We start from the raw sequence: 11,092 nt of genomic DNA on the forward strand, positions 1-11,092 counted from the left end.
TCCAGCTTTATATCATTTAGACAATTTGATTCACTAGTCTGAACATGATTAGATTGTGATGTATCTTAGGAACATCATAATAAGAAGAAAATTCCTTATCGAGTTTCTGATTTCTAGAAACAAAGTTCAATGCTCAGAGAAGATGGAGTAGCTCAGATGAAAAGAGATTAGGGAAGAAGAAATGAGAAAATAGAATAGAGAGAGAAAGAGTGAGAGGAAAAGGGTAGGGATAGAAGTCTTGATTCCTTCCAGAACTAATGGTTCTGGAAAGTCGTAACATGGGCAATCCCTCCCTTCCTAATGAATTGTCCATTGAGGGTTCGTTGGTAGGATGGGAGGAAGGTGAATATTCCTTTCTTATTATTGTCTCTACATGCTTTGCTTTTTGCATCGTGAGACTCTAATTCTTCTTTGGTTGGTTTGTATCCTAATCCAAAAGAGAAACTTTTCTTTGGGATAGGAAGTAAGAGACATTTCTTCATTCCTATTCCCAAAGGCATCCAATGAAAGCAACTACTTTTAAATAAGATGTTGTTTACTACCCAGGTGGAATATGGATCAAGCTTGAATGGTTCTTCAAGGCTCTCTTCCATTTCAATTGTGCAGATTGGCTCCGTGGAAAATCCCCACATGTCCTTTCATCATTATCATGGTTTATTTCCAAAAGTGATTAGTCATTTATAGCTATTTTTAGAGGAAAAGCATGTATAGTCATATGAAGCCCTTAATGGTTCAACCTAATCATTTGATGAAGTGAGGATGGTATTGCACCAAGCTCATGTATCCGAGGACGTCCAAGTAGAAGGTTGAATGTAGGTTTAATGTCCATGACATGGAATTCAACCATCTTTTGAATTGGGCCTGTGGTAATTGGTAGCTTAACAGTTCCACACATCGATCTCCTCGAGTTATCATAGGCCCTAATGCTTTGTGCTGTTGATTAAAAATCTTTTTCTGGATTAAGGCCTAAGTATTTTGCAGTTCGCAATAGGCATACATTTACAGCTGACCCATTGTCTACTAAAGTAAGAGGGATATTGTATCCTTTGCACCCCACAGTTAAGTACAATGCATTGTTGTAGGTAGTGTCTTTTGAAGGTAAATCATCATTAGTGAAAATGATTGATTTTTCGGATTTCTCGCTAGTAAGCAAGCTAACGAGATCCCGAGGGGTTGTGTCTGTGCTTACAGACAAAGCCGTTAGAGCATTCATAAGAGAATTCCTGTATTCTTTAGATTTACTTAGGAGTTCCCAAATGCTAACATTCGTCTTGGATTGGCGAAGATATTTGACCAATGGATCTTCCACCTCAAGTGGAGGTGGTATTGTATTTTGTGCTTGACCTTGAGTTTGATTTTGTGTGGTCGAAGATCCATTTGGTGGTGCTTGTTAAACTCGCCCAGATTGAGTTAGATGATCTATCTCGTTTGGGTTAGTTGTAGGGCTCGTGAACCAACTTTCTTCTAGAGGCTTGGAATGTGCCTCCAATTCAAGATGTTCCATGAGTTGTGCTTGATTCCATTGTTCATCCAAGGAGAGATTCGATAAGTCTTGTGACTTCCCCAAGAAATGATCCCAATCAAGCGCTCCATTTGTCTCATTGTGTAAACAAGATGGAGGTGGGACGACGGCAGAGACATAGAAGTCTTGAAAGTCGTCGCCCCATAGCCCACATACTTCATTAGTTGCCCCTATGAGTATTGTGGCTAGAGGTTTTCCTATAGGTGTGATATAGTAAAAAGGATTGAACGTATCACTTCCCATATGAACCTCGTCAATGTGGAACACCCCTAATGGGGATGCATTATTGTTAGGTTTTGGCGTGGGAATTCTCCCATCGTCTACTAAATCTTGTATTTTGTGCTTTAGGACGTAGCAACGTTCAATATCATGCCCGACACCCCTATGATAAGCACAATAGGCATTACCATCCCATTGAGCAAATCTTCTTTCTGGTACAAGTAAACCTTTTTCACTTAATTTCTATAATAGTTCTTTATAGCTCATAGGAAATGGTGTAAATTTTCTTTTCCATCTCCTTCGAGGGTCATTACTGTTATATTGATTCGTGTTATTATATTGCGTGGAGGTCGCAAATACATCAATAGAGAATGAAGTATTATAATTCCCCTTTTTGTAGTTATTCTTAGGTTGATGATGATAGGGTTTGCTTGCTTTTTATTTAGCAAGATCATCTTCAATCCTAGTAGCCACAGAATAGACCTTTCCTAGTAGCCACAGAATAGACCTTTGTATCTAAACCAAGGTAGCGTAGATGTTTGTTGTACTTTTCATGACAATTGTCAATAAATTTTTGTACTAATTCGAGTTTAGGTGGCCTTTGGGCAAGGTGAGCCGCCTTTTCTCGCCATCTACCATAGAAAGCAAGGAAACCTTCATCGTCGCCTCGCTTAAGCATTTCGAGTTCACGTAGAGTTGATTTGAACTCTACATTACTGTCATATTGGGTAATGAAAGCCGAAACTACATCTTCCCACGTTGCTTTGAATTTTGGATCTAGCCCATAGTACCATTGTAACACCCTAGAAATTCCTTTCCTTTAAAAATACCTATTTTACTCTTTAAAATACGATTTAGGAATATCTAAGACATTACCGCCACCGTGAGAACGACTAAGGCAATTATCAAAGACACACAACGGAAGACTTAAATCAAAACCATTCAAAACGAGTCAACTTAAAAGTCAACCAAACGAAAGTAAAGTTAAAACCATAGTCAAACGAAGTCAAATAAGATCAACCTACAACTTGGAACCATTTTAGGCCCTTATCAAAACCAATTAAAATACGAAAACCTTTGCGTTAGTCTCATAAGCATAACATAATATAATATTTGAAAGCAATAAACCACATCTCAACTAATAGAAACTAGCATGATTCGCTCTTCACTCATGCCCCGTCATAAATGTGCTTCAACACCTGAAAAGATTATCTCTATTTGTCCCCACTACTCTCCTTTAAAAATGGGTCATCATAGGGCCAAGATAAAGACATGGCCAAACACACAAACACACACAATCAGCAAAGCTGAGTACATAAGCGTAATTAAACACACTAACATGCTTTCACCTATCAATACACACTTACCTCAATGCACCTGTTTACAAGCACACACAACAATCAACAAGACACTTTAACTAGACACTAAATAATTCATTTAGCGTTGATTACGCATCGAATGGGTTTCCAACTATACATCCCCCAAATAAATTGAGGTTAACTGACACGGGAGCTAACCGTGCTAGCGACAAAACCACTCAAAGGTGGCAGAATTCCTGCGCATAATAATAAATAAAAAGGAACGTACAGCGTCCTGTACTCCATTAGAAGTTATGGTTAAATATAAAACCCCATAACTCCCCCCATGGTTGATACTCGAGGTATATACATTACAAGAGTTTTGGTGCGTAATCTCTTTCACTTTACGTTATTTACATGTTATTCGACTTAGTGATGACTCTCAAAGCATAATAAATCAATCAACAATAATTATTCAATCAACCAAACATACCAATTTAATTCTGACCACATATAATTTAGTGTTGAACCCTTTTTAATTCTACCTCAATGTCAAAGACACCTTAAACGCATAAAGCGCCAAAAATCCTATCCCTCGGTGTTAAAAACACCTTAAGTGCACAAAGGCACCAACATACAATTTATTCCTCATGTACATAGACACTTGTATAGCTCCTTCCTCATGCTTAAAACATCAATAAAAATTATATGAACCATAATAAAATTCCTTTCAAATATTCCAAGCCAAATTAAACATGCACTCTAACATGCCATAATTAAAAGTGTAGTCCATATAATCATGCCAAAATATAATTTTCCAATCCATAAATCATCACAAATAATTCATGCTTCACAATTCAATCACCAACACCAATAATTCACAATTCAATTCATAAACCTTAGCATGATACTACTTGTAATTGATTGAAATCAAGCCTAGCATGATTCTACATCATCAAAATATGCTAAGTACGCAAACGTACCTCAATAAAGCCCTCAAAGTGGCCGAAAACACTACAACAATTCCCGAATCAAGTCTCCTACATAAAGGGACAATAATACTAAATTAATTAGCCTTGTATACACAATTTCCAGCAACTTAAACTATTTAAAATTATCTGAAAATTATTTAAAAGGAAAAATTGCTCCCATTAATCTGAACTTTGCCTCGTCCGCCGAAAATAATCCCAACTTTCGTTTATTATCTATTGCACCCAACTTTAGGGGGTTTTAATTTCTATTGCACCCAAATGACCCGCAACCGGTAAATCAGGTAAACATTTCTGATATATTTTTTTTGCACACGTGTCAACATGTAATTGGTTGAAAAAAATAGGAAAAAAAAATTAAAAACATAATTAAAAAAAAACCCCAATAGCCACCCTTAGCTTCTCCACCAGCCACTAGCACCATCATCCCCAGCCTTCCTCTCTCCCTACCCCACGGTGCCGGTCGCACCAACATCCCCTCCCCCGACGCCGGCGCCGACCCCCTCTCCCACGTATCGTCCCCTCCCTCGCTCTTCCGGATCGGACCAACAACCACCCTCCCTGAAACTCTCCCCGAAACCCTATCTCTCCCACAAAAACCATCTAAAACCCATCCCCCACCCTCGAAAACCCTAAACGGACCTCCCTAGCCATCGCTAGGGGTTCGGTCAGGGTTTCTCGAGGGTGGGGGATAGGTTTTTGGTGGTTTTGCGATGGAAGGAGATTTTCGGGGGTGGGTGAAGGGAAGGGGTTTCGTGGGTGGGGGAGGGGATTTCGGGGGTGGGGGAGGGGTTTTTGGGGGTGGGGGAAGGGAAGGGGTAGGTTTCGAGGGAGGGGGAAGGGAAGGGGTAGGTTTCGAGGGAGGGGGAGGGGTTTCTGGGGGTGGGCGGTGGTTTCCGGCAGCAGGGGAGGGGTTTTTTGGGGGTGGGGGTGTGGTGGCAGCCGCTGAGTATGGGTGGTTTATGGAATTTTTTTTTTTTAAAAATAAAAATTTAAGCCAATCATACGCTGACACGTGGCTAGTTAACCTGCTACATCAGGTTAGATGACTTGTTGGGTGCAACGAAAATTAATACCTTCCAAAGTTGGGTGCAATAGATAATAAACGAAAGTTGGGATTATTTTTGGCGGACGAGGCAAAGTTCAGATTAATGGGAGCAATTTTTCCTATTTAAAAACCCCTAATTAAACTCCTTTTTAATAGGTAATCACACCCTTTTATTAAAATCACAATTATACTACTTTCCCTTTAAATAAAATTCCACCATTTTAAACTAATCAAAAACCCCTTTATAACTTCATCAAAGTACATCTTTATACTTAAATTATCCATACAAACATTAAATTATCTCTTACCCTTTAAACTCAAGGATAAAATTTAAAGCAATAAAAAAAAACCTTCGTTAAAAACCAAAAACTGCCCGAAAATCATATTTAGAGGCTGAATTTATATTTACATGGAAAACTACACTACTTTTTTTTTATCAAAATCGGATGAGTTTAGAACATGGTCGGGATTAAAACGGGATTTATATTAACGAACAGAAATCTAAAAATTAAAACACGAATTTACGTGTTCAAAATAATCTGGAATTAAGTTAAACTAATCAGTAGTTATAATCACCAAAATTTCAAAACATCGTTACTATAAAAGCCCTAAATCAATTGTTCATAAAAACCCTAAAATCATGATTTTCAATAATTAAAAACCCTAGGTTATAAAATTTACAAAATCTGAAAATTATAAAGTTTAATCATCAAAAATACAATTTGATACTAATTAAATTAATTTCAAACAATAAAAGTAAAACCCATAAATTAATCGTTATAATTACACAAATTAATAAAACGAAGAAGATAGAAAATAAGACTAACCTTTTTGGGTGGGGAAATTTTGGGGATTCATGGGGTATTTATAGAGTAGAGAGTGTAGGGTTAAATTTGGGCTTATAAACATGTGGGCTTAAGTTATGGGTTTTAGAATGGGTTATTCCAATAAGAGTATGTAGGAATAATTTACATTGCCCAATAATTAATAAACGTTTGGCCCAAAATATATTTTACTTTTATAAAACCTTATATTTAAAATATTTTAACCCTTCAAAATATTTAATGAAAATACTTGAGCCCTTAACATTTTATTAATACTTAAATACTTTATAAAAATACATAAAAATACGGGGTATTACAGTCTACCCCCCTTAAAAGAAGTTTCGTCCTCGAAACTTAAGTACGAAAACAAGAAAAAGATCGCTTGAAAATGAATAAGTGCTTGTAAATTCTAAAAATTTCCTTAATATTTTTAGTTGTTGTACTTTTGCTGTAACACCCCAATAATTCTCTCTTAAAAACCTGTATATAACCTGAACAAATTCAAGAGAATTACTGGTGTGCTACCGCCACGTGTTCAAACGTTAAGGCTATCTCAGAAATTAGCAGCGGAAAACCAAAACAGTTTCAAATAAACCTCAAAACAAAGTATTTAAATCAATATAAGTATTACAAGTTGGAACCATTAAGGCCTTTATTCAAACCTAAAAGAAATAGTAAGTGATTAAATTCAGTGTTTAAACAAACTTAACCAAAAGAAATAGTGTCAAATAAAATCGAGTTAAGATAAAATCAAACTTGCAAAGGAAAAGAAATGTAAGCAACCAACTCTCTACTCAAGATCCCACAACCCTGATGAATGCTGCATGTGAGAGAACCTGCGGTTATTCTGCTCCTCAATATTACAAGTGTAAAAATTGGATCGTCACAGGGTCATTGAAAGGTGAAGGCCATGACCAAAGAAGGACACACACACAAAAGCACGCAATCAGCAAAGCTGAGTACATACAAGCTGCAAAGTAAAATAAGGAAATACTTAACATGCTACTAATAATCAATCATACGCATCATTAAATAACAAACTCAACACACGACTCGATCATCCCATTTATTAAGACTCCACTAGTTAATAGTAGCTAACTCATTTCAATTTATTCATTGGATTTAGCAATAGACAAGGTTGTCCAACCCATGTCCCATTTGGAACATCAATAAAGAAAACCCCATGCCTCCTTTCGGAAACATCAATAAACATCCAACGACCACGGGCGCGACTCCGTGACCGTAGTTAGTATGAGATCTCACCTAACTCCTAGTTTTGAAAAATATTTGAAATAAGAGACTCGTAGATCAGATGGCCTCGAGAAAAGTACACGGCTAATACCCCATGTACCCCAACCTCTGATTGTCATTACTCCAGAAGTGCACCAATCCAGAGTTTTATTGCTCATTCATCTTGCACTTTACGTGATTTACAGGTTTAGACTTGGTGATGACTCATATGCATAACAATTCAATCAATCCATATCAATTCAATTAAGTAAAACAACTTTTCAATTTCAATTCTTGATTTATTAGTGGCAAGCAACATTTATTATTTATTCCTTTACTACCTCGGTGTATAAACACCTTCAGTGCATAAGGCACCCCAAACTCTTAACCTTGTCTTATAAGACATGAACCATTCCTTTACTCATCCTATTTCATTAAATCATGAATGAGTAATAGTTAAATCATTTCACCAATCACATACCTTTGTCTCTAAGCGCACCTTGCATAATTAGTACATAACCAATAATTGCAATAAGGAATAGTGCACATCAAATGAAATTCACAATATATAACCAAACAATTTAACCCAGTCATCCCTAGACATGATACTAAGTTCTCGATCCATCCTTAAACATGCACCTAAAAGCAAGGTTTTGTAACTTGTACGTACCTTGAGTAAACAATTCGATTGGCCACTTTAGAGACTAGAAATCACCTTCTACAAAGTCCTCTCCTAAACCAAATAATAAGGAATAAATCAATACCAAAGCAATTAAAATTACAGCAATACTAAAGCATTTAAAAACCTCTCAAACCATTAAAATAAAGCCCTTAAATTAATCCCATTAGCCAAAACTAGTAGTACAACATCCCAACTACAAGTTTATGTGTTAAAATCATGAAAATATAGTGTCTTATACCAAATTACAGCAACTTTAAAATGGTTAATTAAATCTGAAAATTTGGTTTAAGCATATAAAATAATCCCATAAACATAATTATTTGAAATAGTCACTATATAGTAAATTAGTGTGTTAAAAACCCAAAAATACATCAATTCAATGCAATTAGAGGCTTCAAAATAAAAGATACAAAATCTGAAAATTTTTATTAAGATTAGAATATAAAGTTCAAAGCTTTTTCAATCACAAAATACCCACAATAAATATTTTATAGGTTTAGAAGCATAAAAATTGAAACTTTATTAAATCTGAAAATTTATATACAATCAAAATAATCATACTTTGACATATTTTGAATATAGAATAATTAAGTAACTAGTTTAGTACGTAATTAAGCCTTTAAACATGAAAAATCAACACTTTAATGCCCTAAATTCCTACATAATCAAATCTGAAAATTAATATACTAATTTAAACATACAAAACCAATAAATTTATAATCTTTTGTAATTTACACATAATATCAAAGCCTAATAATAATAATTTCATAATTGAAAACCAATAAAAATTGAAACTTTAATTAAAAATAACAAGAATAAGAGAAGGAGAAATAAGGTGAAGGAGAAGGAAGAAGGCAAACTGCGTGGCAGCAGGTGGCTCGGCTGGCGGCAGCAGCGGTGGTGGACGGCTGGCGGCAGCAGTGGTGGTGGACGGCGGCAGGGGCAGCAGCGTTCAGCAGCAAGTTTGTGGTTTTTTTTTTTTTCTTTCTTCTCTTCGTGAAAGCAGTAGGAGGAAAGGAGGAAGAAAATATGAAAACCCCCTTTTTTTTTTTACGTGAGAAGGAGAAGGGTTTGAGGGTTTTGGGGTTTTTATTTGGGCTTTAGTTTCCTAATTAGATTAGGAGTAGTATTTCTAATTAGATTAGAATTATTTGTAAATCAATAAAAATACACTAGTTTATTTTAAATCCTTCCATAAAATAATTTATTTAATGAAATTACCATAAATATAATTACAAGAATAATATATAAATAAATTATAATTAAATTAAAATATGGGGGATTACAATCTACCCCTCTTAAAAGAAGTTTCGCCCTCGAAACTTAACCCAAAAACCATAATTTTCCAAAATCATTCAAACTTTTTGTGTTTTGTATTGCTGTAAATTGCTTGCTTCTCAACAAACATACTTAACAAATCGGACTTTGTACTCAATGAACTCATATTTGGCTTAAGTTTACATACTTTTATTGTATGTAAACGCAATAATAATGCATAATTGTAGACACCCATTTGTGTCTCCCCAAAACCAAACCCAGTGATGAATGCCTTGTGCGTCGTGTCATAATCGAATTAGGTGAAAGTGGTTCGAAAGTCAGGTGTTGCGGTTAGTTTTTATTAATTCTTTTCTCTCTGTTTTTGAAAATGGCTTTATTTGTTTGAAAATGTCCATTTCAGTTTATTTTGGTCCTTGATAAGGGTCCAATAAAAGTGTAGTTGGATGGGTCTTGAAAAGACCTTTCCGACGATATATTATAAGCCCAATTCCGATGAATATTGAGGAAGTTATGGCCAAAATACTAAATTGGGCCCGGAGTTCTATTTTAATACGGCCCAATGATCTAGAGGAGGGCCCAATATTAATTGTTATTCCTAAAGTTATTAGGATTAATTATAGTTTTCTAGAAGTTTCTAGAAAATTCTTTTTAATTCTAATGTTGATAGGATTAATAATTAATTATCTTTAAAGGTTTTTTTATTTGGAATAAAATATTGTTTTATTATCTTAAATACGTATTTTATCTTCTGTACGGATTCCGTAGATCAAGTTGATTAAAGATCGGATTCCGTGTAAAGATAAAAACGCGCTTATACAGGCTGTCGCCAGACGACAAGTCTGTCGCCACGCGACAGACCCTGTCGCCGCGCGACAGACCCTGTCGCCTCGCGACAGACATTGTCGCGTCGCGACAGAGTCCATTCCTGGCGACAGCGTGGAGTTTTATTCCTTATCAAATTCCGTGTTTTTCCGGATTATTTTCATTATAAATAGCGTCCGGATTCCTGTTTTCAGAAGGATCAATTATCAATCATCAACAATTAATTCTCTTTTCTCTCTTGAGCACTTTATGCTTTCTTTCTTTCTTTTCTAGTTTTTACAATATTCCACATACATTAGACTTAGAGTCATCTAGCCAAGTTCGAAGTTGCCTTCGCCCTAGACGTGCAAGGTTGATAATTTCTGAGGGTTTGGTCCAAATCTAGTCTAAACTTTATTTAATTTGATTTTAATTTAATTCTTTAATTATTGTTTATTTATTTTCATTGAAGTTTACTAACTTGTGTATTTTGTTATTAGAAAGAGGTACGAGGCTTCAAAGTATGTAATCTTATTACTCTCTTTCAATGTAGAAAGCATGCTTATTATTGTTTTATATTCCTAGTATCATGTTAGGATGTTTTTATGCTTTCTAGTGTCATGTTTAGGATGCCTCTTATCTTTCTAATATCATGTTAGTACCATGTTAGGTTTAAAGCTTCGATCTTTATTGCTTAGTGACATGCTAGGATTTGTTATTAATCTTGTTAGTATCATGCCTAGGATCTTGCTATTATTATCAAGCTTTATTATGCCTTATCATGCTATTATCATCGTTATGGTTATCATGATTATTATTTATTCTTTATTATTATGTTGCTTGATATTATATTGTTTTATTGTTGTTGCTTGATCACGCCTTTTATGCAGGTTTAAAGGGAATTTGTACTTGAAATCACGCTTAATAAGATAATTAATAATTTGGTTTAGGCTAATGTGATTTTAACTCAAGTGATTGCCAATAATAGTCTTATTTGTGCATTAATGTTCAACCAACATAGATAAACAGGGTAGGTTTAATATAATGTTTGTATGTTATTCGAAAAGCGCACATGAATACGAGCAGAACAAAGTAGAGGCCTATTTTATAGGGCGGGTCCTTTCTTTTGTAGATTGGATTCGTACCCTCATCCCCGGACCCTATTTGGTTCAAGACCTTATGGAGTAGTTGACGGTCCTTT

This window comes from Chenopodium album, chromosome 24 (assembly GCF_948465745.1).
Source record: "Chenopodium album chromosome 24, dcCheAlbu1.1, whole genome shotgun sequence".
In the NCBI taxonomy this organism is placed as follows: Eukaryota; Viridiplantae; Streptophyta; class Magnoliopsida; order Caryophyllales; family Amaranthaceae; genus Chenopodium; species Chenopodium album.